Source organism: Schistocerca serialis, chromosome 1 (genome assembly GCF_023864345.2).
Source record: "Schistocerca serialis cubense isolate TAMUIC-IGC-003099 chromosome 1, iqSchSeri2.2, whole genome shotgun sequence".
NCBI classification, from domain to species: Eukaryota; Metazoa; Arthropoda; class Insecta; order Orthoptera; family Acrididae; genus Schistocerca; species Schistocerca serialis.
The window spans coordinates 967,124,555-967,145,763 of NC_064638.1; positions in this window are offsets into that span (position 1 = coordinate 967,124,555).

A 21,209-nucleotide genomic window follows, 5' to 3' on the forward strand; every position below is an offset into this window, starting at 1 on the left:
AAGACTGAGTAACTAAGTTCTGCAATAAATTTCAGCAAATAATTGCGAATACTCTGTTCAACAACCACAAGAGGTAGACGCTGAAAAGACCAGGAGATGCAGGAGGATTTCAGTTAGATTACATCATGATCAGGCAGATATTCCGAAATCAGATACTGGACTGCAAGGCGTACCCAGGAACAGATATAGACTCAGATCAAAATTTAGTAATGATCAACAGTTGGCTGAAGTTTAGGAGCCTAATCAGAAGGAAACAATGCACAGAGAAGTGAGACATGGAAGTATTAAGTAATAATGAGAAACGCTTGAAGTTCTCCAGAGCTATAAATACTCCGTTAAGGAATAGCGCAATCGGCAATTCAATTAAAGAGGAATGGCCATCTTTAAAAAGGGCAATCACAGAAGCTGGAAAGAGAAACAGACGTACAAAGAAGGTAACCACGGTGATACCATGGGCAACAGAAAGTATACTTCATTTCATCGATGGAAGGAAATTATACAAAAACATTCACGAAAAATCAGGAATGAAGAATTATAAGTCACTTATGAACGAAATAAATCAGATGTACGGGGAAGCTAAGGTGAAATGGCTGCGTGAAATATGTGAACAGTTTGAAAAAGAAATGAGTATCGGAAGAACTGAATCAGCATACACGAAAGTCAAAACATTCTTCGGTGAAATTAAAAACAATATTAAGAGTGCAGTGGGAATTTCAATGTAAATGCAGAGGAGAGAGTGGATAGGTGGAAAGAGTACGTTGAAGGACTTTATGAGGCGGAAGACTTGTCTGACGCCGGCCGGTGTGGCCGTGCGGTTCTAAGCGCTTCAGTTTGGAACCGCGTGACCGCTACGGTCGCAGGTTCGAATCCTGCCTCGGGCATGGTTGTGTGTGATGTCCTTAGGTTAGTTAGGTTTAAGTAGTTCTAAGTGCTAGGGGACTGATGACCTCAGCAGTTAAGTCCCATAGTGCTCAGAGCCATTTGAACCAACTTGTCTGACGCCGTGATAGAAGAGGAAACAGCAGCCGATGTATAGCAGACAGGGGACCCAGCATTATAACCAGAATTTAAAAGAGCTTTGGACGACTTACGTTCGAGTATGGCAGAAAGGATCGATAACCTACTGATATACCATCTGACTTTTGGGAAAAAGTCACACAGTTCCGAAGATAGCAGGAACTGACAAGTGCCAGACTTATCGCACAGTCAGTTTAACTGCTCATGCATCCAAGTTGCTGACAAGAAATATATAGAGAAGATTGGAATGACGATCAGTTCGTCTTTATGAATGGTAAAGGTACCAGAAAGCCAGTTCTGACTCCGCGGTTGATAGTGGAAGCAGGACTCAGGAAAAATTAGGGCGGGTTTATCAATTTGTCGACCTGGAAAAGGCGTTCGACTGTGTCAAATGCCACACGATGTTCGAAATTCTGAGAAAAATAGGGGTAAGCTATAGGGAAAAAGTGTATAATATACATTGTGTACAAGAGCCAAGAAGAAACTGTAACAGGGCAAAACCGAGAACAAAGTGCTCGAATTAAAAAAAGGTGTAACACAGGGATGCAATATTTCGCCCCTACTGATCAGTCTGTACCTATATGACGTAGTAACTGTGTAAGTAGGCTGTTTAGGTTTTTTTATTGGTAACGCCACCTCTGTATGAAAATCACTGGCTGTGCTGTGTGCAGTCTGTGGCTGCTTTGCATTGTTGTAATACTCGCCATTGTAGTGTTGGGCAGCGGCAGCTGGATGTGAACAGCGCGTAGCGTTGCGCAGTTGGAGGTGAGCCGCCAGCAGTGGTGGATGTGGGGAGAGAGATGGCGGAGTTTTGAAATTTGTCATGAACTGCTATATTTATATATGATGATATCAAGGTAAATACATTGTTTGTTCTCTATTAATATCTTTCATTTGCTAACTATCCCTATCAGTAGTTAGTGCCTTCCATAGTTTGAATCTTTTATTTAGCTGGCAGTAGTGGCGCTCGCTGTATTGCAGTAGCTTGAGCAGCGAAGATTTTTGTGAGGTAAGTGATTTGTGAAAGGTATAGTTTAATGTTAGTCAGGGCCATTCTTTGGTAGGGAATTTTGAAAGTCAGATTGCGTTGCGCTAAAAAAATATTGTGTGTCAGTTTAAGCACAGTCATGTATAATTGTTTAAAGGGGACGTTTCATATGTCGACCCTTAGCCGAGGATACCTCACTGGAATCTTCTGATTTTTTCTTGTAGTTTGTGTAATTAGTATTGCTATTGTTTATTGCTAGCGCGTAATTGTAGAGAAAATCTCCTTTGTAGTTGCAGTCTTTCATTGTTGTACAGTAAAACAGTTGTGGCATGCATGTAGATTTGCACCAAGTATTTCGCAGCTGCAATTAACTAGATATTATTTTCAGTGTTATGTTAATGTGTTTTCTTATTTTTGATCTTCAAATTGTGTTTTTCTGTGTTGTCGTGTGAAATACTGTGACAATAATGGCGTGTGAAAAACGTAATACTAGGCTACAAAGTAAACGGAGAAATGACAGTGAAAATGAAAGCAGTGTGTTAGCGCCACAGAGTAATGAATTAACTAATGTTCAAAGTAGTAATTTGGTAATTGTGCATAGGGAAATGGAGCGAGCGGCAAACAATGGTGTAGACAGTGAAACAATTAGAGAACAGGGAAGCATTATCGATCGATCGGTCGGCAACAGCTCGCCTCAGGCATCGGAAATGACAGGAAACAATCTCGCAAATACTGTAGATTCAGGTTTTAGATCCTCACCGTTTTCTCAGATAAGTCAAAACACATTTTCTGCTTGTCAAAATGTGAATGTTTCCGGTGCAAATTCACTGCCGAAAAGCACTGAGGAACATGTTCCAGACACCAGTGCATTGTTATTACAATTAATACAGCAAATGGGACAAACACAGCAAAAGCTTCAAAAGTTAGACACAATGGAACAAAATCTTCGAAAGTTAGATACAGTGCAACAAAATCTTAAAAAGTTAGACACAGTGGAACAAAATCTTAAAAAGTTAGACACAATGGAACAAAATCTTCAAAAGTTAGACACCACACTTGAACAAACACGTGAAGATTTAACTACTGAATTACATAACATTGAATCGAAATGTCAAAAAGTCTGTAATGACGTAAAAACACAAATTTGTGAGCATTTTCAACCTATTTTTTCGCGGCATGAAAATGCATTACACAATCACGAAGCAGCCATAAAAGAACTGCAAGCCATTGTTCATGAAAATCATGAGACCTTGTGGGCTAAAATTGACTCAGTTGCATCTACCGATTCGGTTACACAACTTGCAATAACTCAGGAAATCTTAAAGGACACAGTAGATTCGATTTCAACACAAATGGACACTCTGAAACTTGGTTCAGAAAAACACACTGAGGAAATGTGTTCACTATCGGAGAAAGTAGCCGAACTTTCGGATCAGGTCACTAACTTATCTACAAAGGTAGATGATGATCTGAATGACACAAGACCTGTAGCCTTCACTGACATAGAAGAGTATGAACAAATTAGAAAATTCAAACAGAATCAAAATCAAATCAATACACAGTACAAAAGAGAAATCCGGGAAGTACAAGATCAGCTGACACAGGTAATACAAGAATTACGTATTTCAGAGGATACTCGCGCTCCAGTACGGGAAGAGGGACACAGAAATACGGGACAGCCACAAAATAATAACACAGGGCATTTCGGAAGTTATGAAAGAAATTGGCAATGTGCACCGAATTTTGATATGGAACGGCCGACACGACCTAACAATGACCGATATGCGACTCGCCGACATGATGATTTTGACTATAAGCTGTTCATTACTACACGTAAATTCAGAACATTTAAGAATTCTGGCAACGACATTCATCCACAAGCATGGCTCCATCAATTCTCGCATTGTTTTCCTCCCAACTGGTCGTTAGAACACAGATTAGAATTTATGTGTGGCTACTTGGAGAATGAACCAGCTGTAAGAATGCGATCGGTAATTCACGATTGCCACAGTGAAGGAGAGTTTTACCATGCCTTCCTCTCAGCATATTGGTCTCAAGCCACACAAGACCGAGTAAAACATAGCATCATAATGATGAAACGTTTCGAACAATCTGAATTTTCCAGTCTTATGAAATATTTTGAAGACATGTTGCATAAAAATCAGTATCTTTCAAACCCATACAGCCCCTCAGAACTCATCCGCATTTGCTTAATCAAACTGCCTGAACATTTACGACATATTATTTTGGCAGGACGTTGCAAAGACGACATTGAAGCATTTCAGGGACTTTTACAAGAATTAGAAATTGACACCGACAATCGCGGAACGTGAAACCAGGAACACAACAATTACAGGTCACATCCGTCGCAATTCCGCGATGAAAGAAGTAATAACTTGACACGACAAGGCTATTCTCACAACACAAATCGTGACCAAAACAGACACCACCCGCATGACAACCGTTGGCAGAGTAGTAATAACTACAGGGAAAGATCACCTCTCCGTGGAAACGACTATCACAGAGACAATAAGAGAAACAGACAATATGGGAACCAAAATAAATACTATCAAGGGAGACAGAATAACTTTAGACGCAACGGACCAGCGCGCAGTTACGATTCAGGGAGAAATTCTCCACCATGTGACCGACAAGAAAAAAACTATGGAATCTACCGACATGACGACAGACGATATGATCGTAACGACAGACCTGAATTGCATCAGAACTGGCGGGATTCAAACAGAGCAGGGCCCTCTCGTCACGGTGAATTTGTAGAAGTTAGGTCTCCAAATCCCAATATCGACGAGCGCCAACAAAGAGACAATAGGCAATGACTCACACCGCTGGCAGCAACAAAACGTACTTATGAAACTGAAGACGCAGCTGCCGTAGCTAGTAATTACGTAAAAATGGAAGACATTAGGGACATCTTACTCCAGGAACATGACGTAAAACTTAACAACATTGCATATCCTGTGATTCACATTACTGTAAATGACGTAAAATTTACGGCAGTACTTGACTCTGGCAGTCCCATTTCAGTAATTAGTGAAACAGCCTTTAGCAAATGCAACAAATCCAACGACTGCCCCACACTTCCGTTACGTAAGGTTAAATTACAAGGTGCAATCTTTGGAAAAAGTGTAGATGTACGCCAACAAACCAACTTAGAATTCTTTTGTCAAAGCCACAGCTTCTCTACGAACTTTCTTATTGTTCCATTATTGTCGACGGAAATTATATTGGGAGTAGACTTTTTGAATGAATTCAAAGCAATCTTAAACTTTCACGATGCTGAAATAAGTTTAGAGAAGGAAGGTAAGTCAATAGCTTTGAAATTTGAAGATTGGCTCTCAAACCATGACGAAGAAATCAATCGGCTTTACCTTCTGTTGGACAACAGTTCGGAATTTTCTACGGAACTACACACTAACAATCACTCTGCAAGAACTGACAGGGATGATATCGATGGCATATTTGAAATTAATGAGTTAATTCAGAATAAAATTCAAACAATTGAGAATTGTAATGACACTGATAGGCAGGACCTTTTTGAGATTTTACAAGAACATTCCACAGTTTTTACTCATAAAACAGGAACAATCAAGGGATTTCAATACCAATTTCGTGTTCGTGAGCATACTAAATTTTGTGTTAGACCATATGTAATTCCAGCACATTATAGGGACCGTGTTAGAACAGAAATACAATCTATGCTTGACGAGGGCATTATTGAGCCTGCAGTAAGCTCATACAACAATCCATTACATGTTGTTGAGAAGAAAAATGGATCGATCAGGCTTGTCTTAGATTCGAGACAAATCAATACGATCATTATTCCTGAAACAGACAGGCCGCAAACGTTGGAAGAACTTCTTAAAAATTTTAATGGTGTAAAAGTGTTGTCTTCCATTGATCTCAGATCCAGCTTTTATCAGATCGAACTTCATCCAGAATGTAGAAAATACACAGCTTTCCTTTGTTTCGGCGTTTGTTATCAGTTTCGGAAACTTCCCTTTGGTTTGAACATTTCTTCAGCAGCATTCATTCGTGGGCTAAATTTCATATTACCTGAGTTCTTAAAACGTCACATCACCTTTTATGTGGACGATATTCTAATAGCAGAAGCTTTATGGGAACTACATAAACGCATCCTCAACAGTTTGTTACGTATTTTTGCAGAATCTGAAATTACAGTTAACTTGGAAAAGTCTGAATTCGGTAGGACAAAGGTGAAGTTTTTGGGACATATTATTTCTTCTGAAGGCATTCAGCCGGATCCTGAAAAGTTAGAAGCAATCAGAGCCATTCCAGTTCCATCCACAAAAAGACAAGTCCGCAGTTTTCTAGGTCTCGTAAATTTTTACCGTCGTTTTCTGAATATGCAAATTCTTGTTACACCAAAACTTTGTTCTCTCACTGGGAAAAATACTATTTGGAACTGGGACGAACAAGCACAATTGGAATCCAATTCTTTGAAAGAAGCGTTACTTCACGCGCCAATCTTAGCTCATCCAGATCTGTCACAAGATTTCTGCCTTAGCACGGATTCTTCTAAAGTCGGTCTTGGTGCCCATTTATTTCAAGAAGCCATAGAAAATGACACTACCATTCAGAAAACCATTGCTTTTGCTAGCCGAGTGCTAACAAAATCTGAAAAAAATTATTCCGTTACTGAATTAGAAGCTTTAGCTATCGTTTGGGCATTTAACAAATACCGTTTCTTTCTTTCTGGTAAGCACGTAAAAGTATACAGTGATCATCGTGCATTACAATTTCTTATGTCTTCAAAATTAAATCATGACAGGTTAAAACGTTGGGCATTGTTTCTGCAAGAATTCCGCTTCACAATAGTCTATATTCCCGGCAAGGGGAACATTGTTGCGGACGCACTGTCACGCGCACCGGCTGGGCTTGAGAAAAGTACCACAGAAGGCAATCTCGAGAAAAATTTCAGTATTCTTTACATTCAGAAAGTCGCCTTTGAAAACGTCATCACCACATCTTTAAAGGACATTGCTCATGAACAAGATAAAGATCCGATTTGGAAAGACATCAAGAGCAAATGGCATGAAAAGACACACACACAGATTCGGCATTATTATCTGGTTAGAAACAACATACTGTTCAAACGCTGCACTGTTGATTACAAGCTATGGGTACTTTGCATTCCTGACGATTTTGTTAATAAGCTCATTTGGTACATTCATTTCAGCTACGCACATTTTGGTCCACGAAAATGTTATCATATTCTTCGAACGACTTGTTATTTTAACAATATGGAAAAAAGAATTCGAAGAGTTTTGTCTATTTGTAAACTTTGTCAAAAGGCGAAACCATCTACTGTCTCACATCGTGCTCCGTTGTTTCCTATTATTCCTTCTAAATTAAAAGAATTTGCTGCTGTTGATCTCTTGGGACCGCTTGTCAGAACATCCAATGGATTTTCGTACGTTCCAGTCGCTGTTGAACTTACTTCAAAATTTGTTTCTTTCACTCCGTTACGTAAAGCCACTGGACGATCTGTATCCAACGCCTTTGTTAAAAATTCCTTACGTGAAGTTGGCCACGTTGCTAAAGTCATTTCAGATAACGGACCACAATTTAGATCTGCTGTTTGGTCACGCACGCTTCGGAATCATAAAATCAAACCTGTTTTTATTTCATTGTACTCACCACATTGCAACCCGTCTGAACGGATTATGAAAGAAATCAATAAGCTTTGCAGACTTTATTGTCACAGAAAGCATCAGCATTGGGACAGATATCTACAATTATTTCAAAATGTGCTGAATGAAATGCCTCATGATTCCACTGCTTTACCACCTACTCTTGTACTGAAGAATGAAGAACCACCGAACAGAATCAGAGAGCTTGTACCTTTCCCGAATACACGTAAACTTCGACACAAAGACATAATTGAATTGGCTCTTAAAAATATAAAATCTGCAGCAGACAAAAGGAGAGAACTACACGGTAAAGCAAATGCAAAGAAATTATATATTGGTCAGAAAGTTCTCATTAAATCTCATTCATTGGCACATAAGAAGAAACACTTGAGTCACAAATTCTTTCTAGTTTACAATGGACCTTACAGAATCCGACGTATACCACATGATAATTGCGTTGAAGTTGAAACTCTGCGTACTAGGAAGAGTAAAGCTTTACACCACATTTCACATGTAAAACCGTTTATTGAAAGATAATGTGCTTTTTAACTTTGTCATTGCCATAAGACTTTTCACTTTACATTACTAGTATGCTTTGTCAGACTTAAGAAACTGTTAACATGCAACAATGTTTGAAGTTAAATATCCAGTCTAGAACCTAGGGAACATTTTTAAACAGAAATTACGAATGCATTGTTATAGTGAACAGACGACACAGTGTTGTATTTTTACAATCTTGCTTGTTAGTTGCACGATTATGGAACGACTATAAGGCTTACATACTTAGAACATTTACCAGTACTGCTAATGAGATTTTAATGCAACATTTTGGTTTACTTGAAAATATATTCTGGATTTAAAATACTTTCAGTGAGATACCAGATGGCACAGTGGTTAGTTTATGTGACAACTACATGGTTTTATCACGACGCTACTAATGAGTGACAATTTACAATGTTGCTTTTGCGGTGTATCTGTTTTATATCTGCACAGTTTTCTGTTTTATTCTGGAAAGTAAAACAGGTTTTAGTAGTAACTTTTGTGGTATAGCTACAATGAGACTGCCTTTTCCGTAGCACAACAATACGTTACAGCACAGTACTTTCCTCATCACGGGAATAAGCGTAATAACTAAGATATCTCTACGCAAAGCATTTCACTTTTGTGTATTATGAGGTAAGTACATTGACTTCTGCAGAACTTAGCTTTCGGAGGACGATAACTACGACACTTCCACACAGATTATTTTGCAACAAGACGCACATTTAGCGCTACAGTACACGTATTAGAGTGATTAATTTTGTACTTAAAACATTTATTTTTAAAGATTTTTGAATTACAAAGAAAGTTTTCCGTGATACATTTCATTCCATTGCTGTAATCTGTAACACCTGAGGGTATAATTACATTAATTCTCAGGGGGGTACACGCTTACTTTGTGTACCATGTTTGTGGCAACCACAAGGAACCCTAGCTAATATGGTATTTGCTTATACAACTTTACACATCGGTACCATATTTCTCTAACACACAAATTACACAGCTATCTGATCATTTAACTGAGAGATAAACATTTTTTTACTACATCAGTGACACATGTTTACGCAATACACAGTTGGGTAACTTCACACTTATGAAACTGTATTTTGTCTGTACTTTGTAAACTGTTTATATTTTTTCGGAATCATTGTGATACTATGAGAGCTTTGAATGATGTATTTGGTAAGGGAGCATGATTTTAAAGTACGTTTGAGGTAGATGACACTATTGAAATGAGCAGAGAATTTTTTTAGGTTTTGAAATTATTGCAGAAAGCTACGACGTTTTTGAGATTTGACTGAGGTGTTATGATGTTATTATTACGACGACGATGTGTACTATGCTGTTGAGATATGTTTATGATCAATAAGATGATGCTACCGTATATGAGGAATAAGAAGTATGTTGGAAACCAAGAATCGTACTTTAAGAGTTACGAAATGTGCGTAAATGCGTGACTGTATCACAATGTTGACGAATATTTTATTTGGACCCTTATATTTATAGGATTTTCTTTCTACAGATTTGCAACGCTAATTCTTGACCTGTGAAATATTTTTATGTGAGACTGTCACTGTAGCAGAAACTGCTGTCGTAAATATTTCGGTGACCACCTGCACGTAATGCGTCGCGGGCACCCACCTGGGCGACAGCCGCCCGAAAAAAAAAAGCCATTAGCCTTTCAGCGGCACAGGTAGAAAAAAAAAGGGGAGGCCATTATCCTCGGAAATATTCTTACATCTGCAAACCTGATAATGACAAGTGTCTTTCTACGAGAGTTGACAGCTACTGACTTACGAAATGCCACATAGCTATTGAATGATGTTTTTATGCTTTGGTTTGCGTAATTGCTTATTTCATTTGACATCTGTTTTCCAGCTGTGTTGCAGCATTGGTTTCATAAAATAAAATTAAATGCATTTGCTAATGTGAACACTTTCTGTCAACAGATCTATTAAATAATAATTTTGTGATCCACATTCTTCAAAAAGGGAGCACTTGGAAAGGAAAGAACAATAAGAAGGGACTAGTAACAGTAACTGCATACATAATATTCTTTTCAAGTACATGGTAATATTTCTTTTACAATAAGTTGTTGTGGTGCACCACTTTAATTACTTAGACATTAAGATATGATTATACATTTCCCTTATCTGCATTGTTATCTTTAGTGTACTATTTTTTCTGCTTGAGCTACGTCATGTTTAGATATAAGCTGCTGTTTGCCAGGCATAGTGCTACTGAACTTTAATTTGTGTTACTCTGCTAAGCCAGATTTATTTTTTTGTTTGCTGCGCATTGCCTCATATTAGTTGTAATGTTGAATTGCTTGGTAATTTAGATTTACTGTAGCTTGCTTTGCGATTTTCCATTTTTTTTATTGCTGTTTATATTAATTGTTTTATGTGCTGCTGCATTGCCTCGTCCCTTAGTTTAGCATCTGAGCTCAGTAGATTTAAGTTAGCTTAAGAGGGGGTAGACTATAGAAGAGAATGAGTTGCGATGAATTGGAAGAAATGCATTGAGAAGTTATACAAAAAAAGTACAGAAAACAGGTTTAGGTAGGATTTTCTTGGAAATAAATGTTGAGGTAAGAAATGTGTGAACATATAAATACAGAAAGCATGCTTAGATAGAATTTTTTTGGTGGAAACTAAGGATGAAATAAGAGGAAAGATATATGAAGTTTTGGGTTGGACTGCAGTACCACATGTTACACTGAAAACGAACCCTGTCCTTTCCTATTGGTGTTATCCCATTATGTGTTTGTGTACCCTTGTGTATTTGTTTTCTTCCTGTCTCTGTGTAGTTTCATAGAATTTTTTTTCTTTTAATATTAAGCTACATTCACTATGATGAGGAATACTGTTATCCTCGAATATAATTGGCATTAATAATATGTTATTTACTTTGTAAAGATGTTAGACATTATTAATTCTGTTCTGTTTAATGCTCATGTGTGAAGTTGATGTTTCAAAAGTTATTGTGATCTTTTATGTATGTACTCATGTCATAATTCCACTGATGTATATGTTAGTTCGATTCTTTTGTAAAGCCTGTACTACAAATGTTATCTGTATAGTTATGTTTTTAATGATGTATTTTGTACCTTTGTTATTGTATTCTTATGTTATAAAATTGTAATTGTCACCAGTTCATGATATTATTAACTTGTTAGTTACATTTCACTGCACGCGTTTCTGTTGGTCATAGTATATGGACAATATGTGAGAAGTTGGGACTGTTAGTGTTTGCACGTGTGTTAATAATTCAGCAAGGGACTGGATAACAGCATTGCTGGTTCTAAGGACAATTCCAAAAACTTTGTGAGTGCACAAGTGGTGGTTATGGACTTGCTATATTATCCGCAAGACTCTTCAATGGTGATTGTGCACCTGCACAGTCACAACAGATGGCTGCTGGCTATCTCTACAAGGACTACAGTGGGTCTGCATCTATGATGACCCACCAACGCCATTATTTCTACAAGTACTGCAGTGGGTCTGCAACTCTGGTGGCCCACCAATACCACAATCTCTACCAGGACTACAGTGGGTCTGCTCTGTGATGACCTACCTACCAATACTCTTCAAAATTTCGACTGACTCTGCTGTGGGTTTGCTCTGTTGTGGACCAATACCTGTCTGCATGTCAAGAGTCAGCACTGTCTTTCCGGTGGAAGGACAACACTACCTCTTCAAGATTGCATGGAAATCCACTACTTCCGTGTGCATTTTCTTTTACTGCTCTGACTTTGAGAGAAACACTGCAGTGTTACTGTGATGAATGATCTGGACTGTCTTTATGGACTGTGAGAAAATTTTAGCTTTTGACCAACATTGTATCAATAAGTGTGTGCATTTGATTTCTTTGTTATTGTAATTATGAAATTTTTTTTTCAAATCTGTATTGGCCACTGCCCAATCCAATTTGTAAAATTTTTTGTGGGGAGCATGGGGGCTATGTAAGTAGGCTGTTTAGGTTTTTTCATTGGTAACGCCACCTCTGTATGAAAATCACTGGCTGTGCTGTGTTCAGTCTGTGGCTGCTTTGCATTGTTGTAATACTCGCCATTGTAGTGTTGGGCAGCGGCAGCTGGATGTGAACAGCGCGTAGCGTTGCGCAGTTGGAGGTGAGCCGCCAGCAGTGGTGGATGTGGGGAGAGAGATGGCAGAGTTTTGAAATTTGTCATGAACTGCTATATTTATATATGATGATATCAAGGTAAATACATTGTTTGTTCTCTATTAATATCTTTCATTTGCTAACTATCCCTATCAGTAGTTAGTGCCTTCCATAGTTTGAATCTTTTATTTAGCTGGCAGTAGTGGCGCTCGCTGTATTGCAGTAGCTTGAGCAGCGAAGATTTTTGTGAGGTAAGTGATTTGTGAAAGGTATAGTTTAATGTTAGTCAGGGCCATTCTTTTGTAGGGAATTTTGAAAGTCAGATTGCGTTGCGCTAAAAAAATGTTGTGTGTCAGTTTAAGCACAGTCATGCATAATTGTTTAAAGGGGACGTTTCAACTGAAATAAAAGAGAAGTGAAAGATTCGAATTAAAATTCAAGGTGAAAAGAAACCAATGGTAAGATATGCTGGTTACGTTGCGATCCTCAGTGAAAATGAAGAAAAATTAACGGATCTGCTGAAAAGAATTAACAGTATAATGCGTGTAGAATATGGACGGAGGGTAAATCTTATGAAGATGAAAGTTGTGATACGTAGCCGAAATGAAAACAGTGAGAAACTTAAACTGAGAATAATTCACAGCAAAGTAGATGAAGTTAAGGACTTGCGCTACCTAGGCAGCAAAATAATCCATGGGAGGCTGAGTAAGGATTATATAAAAAAAGCATGCTAGCACTAGCAAGATTGCGTTCCTCACCAAGGAATGTTTACTAAGTCAAAGTTGACCTTAATTTGAGGACGAAATTTCTCAGAATGTACGTTTGTAGTACAGCCTTGTTTCGTAGTGAAACATGGACTTTATGGTGCCATTGTATGGTAGTAAAACATAGGCTGTGGGAAGACCAGAACAGAAAAGAATCGAAGCATTTGAGATATGGTGGTGCAGAAGGATGTTGAAAATTTGGTGGACTTACGAGGCAAGGAATGAAGATGTTCCCTGCATAATCGGCGAGGGAATGAGTAAATGGAAAACACTGACAAGAAAAAGGGACAGGATGGTAGGATCTCTGTTAAAACATAACGAAATAGTTTCCATGGTACTAGAGGGAGCCGTAGATGGTAAAAACTGTAGAGGAAGACGGAAATCGGAATACATCCAGCAGATAACAGCAGACTGCAAGTGCTACTCTGAGATCAAGAGGTTGGCACCGGAGAGGAATTCGTGGAGGGTCGCATCAGACCAGTCAGAAGATCGATGATTCAGAAAATATCAACAATAAGGTGGGTGCACAAGCGGTCCAAGGTGTCGCCCCACAATGTGAGTATTGGCTCTTGAGTAAAAAAGTTCGACGCACAGTGTTCTAGATAATCAAGAGCCTGCGATGGGATCTGTGCAGAAGGGTAGCGATAGTACCTTGAAAATGTTACGGATGATGGATATCTGTATAAACAAGAAGGAAACAAAGTATTACAACGAGCTGTACATGATCAGGTACAAAGTTTCATGTGTCTTATGACATGGATTACAACCCGCAGTTTCAGCCATGGAATTGGGTGAGGAAGCTCTCCAGGTTGCCTTTATTAACAATTTATGTTCATATGAGATACAGTGCCTACTATCGTAAGGTTCTTAGGCTGTAAACTCACTACATTGTAATTGGTTTTAGCGATAACTTTTTCCCTGAATCCACATGTTATGTAATTCTATTCATTTATTCACCATTTCCATAAATCAAAGATGATTTGCGAGCGGTAGATATATTAGCAATCGATTATCTCAGAAGGGAGGCTCTATGTTCATCACAAGCTAAATTTTTGTGTTGTAAAAGCAGTTTCCGTTGTAATAATACTGTTTTTTTACTCCCATTTTCTATATGAGCTTTCTTAGTTTGATTTAAATTTTCGTACCGTATTTAGTTTCACTTGTATAAACTGTCCCCAGAATAACTAAAACTTACTGGAACTCAGATAGTATTGCTTCCATCAGCTAATCCTTCATGGACTGATACGTGGTTACTAATCTAGCGAAGTGTCGTTGCTTTCATTGAAAAGCGTTCCACGACATATGGAAATACTACGATATAGCATATTTGTTTCAGATAAACGACGATTGATGTTAATTAATACATTGATACAAATACAACGATACTTTTTATGTTTTTTTAGAGTTTATATCTCCGTGATTCACTGAGTAATTTTTAAAATTGGTTCTCAGCGTCATTGAAAATCATAGAAAATTTCATCTGTGTCATAAGAATCCCTGTAATTGTGGCGTAGGACATTTTTGACGCCATGGGAACAATGTCATAAGCCACCTTATCAAAATAAAGCCGCTTCAAGTGAAGTTGGGGAGTTGTGGACAGTTCTGGAGAGTGTCCAGTTAGTCACGCCAGTAACTAGCAGACTGAATCTGATGATTCGACTCAAATAGCTTAACAGAATGGTGCCAAAAATGACTACGCGGTCAAGTTTGATGGTCTAGTTGAGAACCTCCGGACTCCACAGGGTTTGTATAACTACTGTTTTTGTCTGTCCCTTACGTGCCATGAGCGAGGTGGCGCAGTGGTTAGCACACTGGACTCGCATTCGGGAGGACGACGGTTCAATCCCACGTCCGGCCATCCTGATTTAGGTTTTCCGTGATTTCCCTAGATCACTTCAGTCAAATGCCGGGATGGTTCCTTTGAAAGGGCACGGCCGATTTCCTTCCCCATCCTTCCCTAATCCGAGCTTGTGCTCCGTCTCTAATGACCTCTTTGTCGACGGGACTTTGAACACTAATTTCCTCCACCTCCTTACATGCTTGGATCTATGGGGCAGACCTACATCAGTGCCACAATAAATATAAATAAACTCGTGGTAAATGAAGTTACTTCTTCATTCTCTTCTTTCCTTTATGTCTTGATTCTCCACATTTCTGTGATGTGAATAGCACTCTGAAAATAAGATTCTAAATACGATGCCCAGCTGAAACACCACGAATCTTCTTTGATTATAACTGGGATTTGGTGTAGCTACAGACACACAGTCACACTGATTATACAAGGTGTTACAAAAAGGTACGGCCAAACTTTCAGGAAACATTGCTCACACACAAATAGAGAAAATTTTTATGTGGACATGTGTCCTGAAACGCTTAATTTCCATGTTAGAGCTCATTTTAGTTCTTCCACCTACGCTCAATGGAGCACGTTATCATGATTTCATACGGGATACTCTACCTGTGCTGCTAGAACATGTGCCTTTAGAAGTACGACACAACATGTGGTTCATGCACGATGGAACTCCTGCACATTTCAGTCGAAGTGTTCGTACGCCTCTCAACTACAGATTCGGTGACCGATGGATTGGTAGAGGCGGACCAATTCCATGGCCTCCACGCTCTCCTGACCTCAACCCTCTTGACTTTCATTTATGGGGGCATTTGAAAGCTCTTGTCTACGGAACCGCGGTACTAAATGTAGAGACTCTTCGTGCTTGTATTGTGGACGGCTGTGATACAATACGCCATTCTTCAGGGCTGCATCAGCGATTCCATGCGACGGAGGGTGGATGCATGCATCCTCGCTAACGGAGGACATTTTGAACATTTCCTGTAACAAAGTGTTTGAAGTCACGCTGGTACATTCTGTTGCTGTGTGTTTCCATTCCATGATTAATGTGATTTGAAGAGAAGTAATAGAATGAGCTCTAACATGGAAAGTAAGCGTTTCCGGACACATGTCCACATAACATATTTTCTTTGTTTGTGTGTGAGGAATGTTTCCTGAAAGTTTGGCCGTACCTTTTTGTAACACCCTGTATACAGTCATGTCACATTATTGTGGTCACGGTGTGCAGTAACCACTTACATGCCAGATAAGGAAGCACTAGCTGTGGAGAGTATATAACGCGTGTCAGGGGACGTGGAAAACAGTGCAGTGGTTGCCATAAGACGCAAATTAAGCGATTTATCTGACGTCCAAATGGGCATGATCATTGGCTTTCGAGTCAAAGGTGGAATCATTTCCGAAAAGGCTAAGTTTATAAACTATTTGCGTGCTGCCGCTGTTCATGGCAAAATGGTACTGCCCATAACTGGCGCTAAGGCAAATGTGGCGCACCACGGGCAGTAGATGACAGGTGTGAACGAAGTCTGCGACGATGTGTACGAGCGACCAGACGTTCAAACATTGCGAAACTGATCGCCCAGATGAACTAACGGGTTACTAACAGTATCTCGTTAACAGTCGTTCACCGAACGTTCCTGCATCTGGGCTTTCGTAGGAGGCACCTTTTTCATGCACTCTTCCTGACTGCTGCTAATCGGCTGGAATATGCATGACAGTACCGCAACTGGAAGGCCACTGAGTGGCGACAGGTGGTCTTTTCAAATGAATCGCGTTTTGCGCTACATCGGACAAATAACCTTTGCCGTGTACGCGGGAAAGGTCTGAAAGCGAATACCCTGCCTGCAACAATCAGCGGATGAGTCCAGGCCAGAGGAATAAGGATTATGGTCCAGGGAATGTTTTCGTGGAATCTACTGGGTGATCACGTGATCCTAGAAGACGCATTGGAACACTACAAGTTTGTATTTATGTTTGCTACCAGCAGGACAAGGCAACGTGTCACACAGCTTGCAGTCTACGCACGGGGTTCAAAGACGATCAATACGAGTTTACCGTACTCCTCTTCATGTAGCAGTAGATTTTTGAATAATCAAAAGTCAAGTCCCCTCGTTCATATGGAATAACCGGCGAAATTTTGGGAGACGATAAAACAGCAAATCACTGAAGCCATAAACATAACTTGGACACACGAAGATATTCAGTGGGAATTCAAAGAAGTACTTCTGGCGGTCATTCCAACACAGACGAAGGCGAAACGCTTACCGAAGTTCAGGCTCTTCTTCCTTCTGAACTCTGATTATTAGATATGGCATAGAGCAATGGGGAATAGATTGCAACATGTGATGATGAAAATCAAAAACAAAGAACGGGACAGACTTTGTTCCAGGCAAGTCTGTAGGACACGTCGTGACCGATCATAAAAACTTGATAGGGAACGTCCACAACAAAAGTGATTGGAGCCATATTTTAAATTGGCATCTTTAAAGCGTTTGATAGAATAAGTCGAAGTTATCAGTTATTTGACCGCAAAAAGGATTTAGTCAAGAATTAGTCATCGTAGTTAAATACTATGCAGTTCCTCGTGCTCGGAAATTATGATAAAAGGTCAAATGACAGATTTCATGAACATAAATTTGTCAGTAAGGCATAGATATCCCTTCCCCATGATCGGGTAGCGCTGGAACCCACTTTGTTAGAAACAGAACACCAAATTACATCATTACACGTCTTTGGTGGTGATTTCATATGTAAATCTTATGCTGATGATGTGGAAAGTGCAGAAACGAACCACGAAAGTTTTGAAAATACCACAAAAACTCAAAGCTTGGAAAAGTCCAGACTTGAAGACAGGAGAATGGCAGCTGGATCATGTCTGTATGGATAAAAATTACCACAAGGTAATCTACAGAGTGAAAGTTCTGAGAGAGAGACAGATACAGGATCAGATCAATACATGATAAAAATGAGGATTAAATTCACACCACTGACAAAGAAAGTCTCACCTCCAAACGAAGAGAACCACTAACCCTAATAAACTAGTAAGTAACAATGAATACGAAGAATGTATAAGGAATATAAAAATACCAGCTGATCCAGAGGAAGTAGTCCTCAGTTAAAGCAAACTGCTGAACAGGTAGCCCCAGTAAATTCAAGGAAAAAGCACGTGAGTGTGATAAAACATTGGTATACGTGCACCGTGCCTGGTTAAGGTACCAGAGTCATAAAAAAGAATAATCACACTTACAACTAACTGAACAAAGAAAGGTAACCCAAAGAAAAGCGTTAAAAAATAATACGGGTGAAATAATAATACGGGTTAACCGCCAGTATCAAAAAGTTTTACTTCTAATGATAGAAACAAATAACAAGAAAACGAACTCAAGGGAATACTACAAAATATTTAGCAGACAACTACGAAGGCAACACCCTCAATGGATAAAAATAATAAGATGGCCCATAGCGGTGGAAGAGGTACTGAAATATTAGCAGGAACATTTAAAACACTTCTAAATTTCGAAGATCGCCGAGAACTATTTCAAATAAACGCAGATATCCCTAATAAAACACTAGTAGTAAATGTAAATCCATCCGCAATGCATGAAGTCAAGAAAGCTTTGAAAGACTCAAAAACTACAAATAAAATGGCGGAGATCAAACATTGGAGGAATTTTCCGAACATACAGCAGATCCAGTGAAGATATAATTACGACAGTATATAATGAAAATCGCTAAAAGAGGAAAACTGCCAGAACTTTGGACTAGGGCTATAGTCCATTCATTACACACAAAAGGAAATAAAACAAATCCATACAACTATAGAGAAATTTCCCTTTTGTATGTCACATATAAAGTCACGTCAAGACTTCTCTACAATCTTTGTAAAGATCAACTTGAACTGGAGCTAGGAGAATGCCAAGGAGGATTTGGACACTGGAGAAGCTGCCCAGTAAAGAAACCATTTCTAAACTGGTAATGCATTACTGCAAAAGGAGGCAAAAACATGAACCAATAATATTTCTAGCCTTGGAAAAATCTTTCGTCCACATATCTTCAATGGTGAAGATACTAAGGAATTTTGGTCTCCATTCCAAATTATTAAAAATCGTAAACTTCACTTTAACAAACCAGAGATGTACCAGTTCTCCTTCCACCTTGCCAACCTCTTTCTCCGCCACAACCATTAAAGCAGCTCAGTCTGCCTAAGGGACACACAACAGTACGTGTATGCTGAAGCACAGTGGTTAACTTAGACCAGCTTGGGTTTACGCAGGCCTCTCAAGCTTCACAGTATCCGTTCAGCCTGCTCCGTCTTCCAGCAGGTTGCGCTGTCAATCCAACTTGACTAAAGAAAAGCTTGGTATATGTTTATCATAACGTTGGGAGCAGCAAAATGAGAAAACCAACTAAAGATGATTAAGGAGAAGTTAAGAACTGGGGAATGTATACTAGTCACCCGAAGTCCAGCAGGGGAAGATTTTTCGTGCGTTTATGAGGCAGCTTCAAAAAATTTGGTAGGTGTCTCGTAATGCAAATATTTTAGAAAGTTACGAACACTCATTCGGAAACCTAGAGTTCGTTACAACATGCATGTAAATTTGACCAGCAGTTTCCTCACCCCATGAGTATTTTGAAAGAGCACAAACACTTAGTGGCTGTTAAGTCTTTGGAAATATGTGCTCAGGACTTGAACTGTTTAGCAGTTTATAGACTTCCTAAAATGAAGGCAATCATTAACTGAAATTGAGAAGAAAATATGTCTCAGTGGATGTCATAAACCACATTCTGGTGGTATGGAAACTAATTCAAAGGGAGCTTAATTTGAGAATAAAGCTTCTTGTTTCAGATATGTCCTTTTAGATTAACATTATATGAAAAACGATTTTCATATTTGTTAAAATGTGTTTGGGGAATTTAGAATGAACTATTTTTGCCAATTAAAATGAATTAAGCGAACCTCCAGTAGACATCGTGGAAAAAGTAATTAAAATTTGTATAACTTGGGTCGTATTTTGCTGAAACACACTAAGGTTACCACTACTAGACTTCCATAACCTTACTTTAGTTGTCTTTGCTGCATTATAGGTATCTCCTTGCTCTTAGGTGCAAAGGACTTCGAATTTCAGAGATCGTTGTGCTTACTACTGGAAACGTGTATTGGAGTTTACCTCATGATGGTTCCAATTGATAGCCAGAACTTTTGGAAATAGGGTAAAGTTACAGAGAGGACGGTTCGTATCAAAATTAATAAATAAGCCCATTCTGGTAAAAGGAAAAAATCCAGAAATAAAATAAAAACTGGAAAGAAGAAAATCCAAATAAACTTACATTATTTGGGATTCACAGATGACTAACATTCAGTAAGTCAGAAATCAAATAACAAGCCTGCAAAATACAGTAAAATGTAGGACTTCAGTTATCATTAGAAAAGACTGAAATAATGATAGCAGACCCGCTATTAATTAACCACACAACTGTAAATAACACGTAAGTAAATATAGTGGAACAATTTAAATACCTAGGAGAAATAGCAACATACAACGTGGACGAAACACATACATGGCAAGAAATAACTAACAAAATGATAAAAGCTCAAAAATTATTATGCTGTACATACGATGAAACTGTTTGTCAATAGAAACTAAAATTAAAACATTAAAAGACCGAGGTTCAAACAGAGGTGACATACGATAGTGAAACTATTTTCAAAGTCACCTAGAAAAGCAAACTCGACCACCATGCATAAACAACACATACAAAAACGGACAATGACGGTTAGTGTGAACCGAAGTGTGTGCAGCGAAATGGAGCCCAAAAGAGATACCTTTTCGTCGGTCACTTTATAAGGACATTAGAAACCAAATTACTTAGGAACAAGCCGGCCAGAGTGGCCGTGCGGTTCTAGGCGCTACAGTCTGGAGCCGAGCGACCGCTCCGGTCGCAGGTTCAAATCCTGCCTCGGGCATGGATGTGTGTGCTGTCCTTAGGTTTGTTAGGTTTAATTAGTTCTAAGTTCTAGGCGACTGATGACCTCAGAAGTTAAGTCGCATAGTGCTCAGAGCCAGCCACATAGGAACATTATAGAGAAACTTTGCAAGGTTAAGAAGTAAGTAGGATGGGAAAAGGAAATCAGGGAGGACATGAAAGAGCTGCAATTAACGTTGGACTGTGATTCTAGAGTTTCTCCCGGCGTATTTGATAATCAAAATATCCACGGGTGTGCTGCCGGTCTATAGTGTCCAACGGGCACAATATTT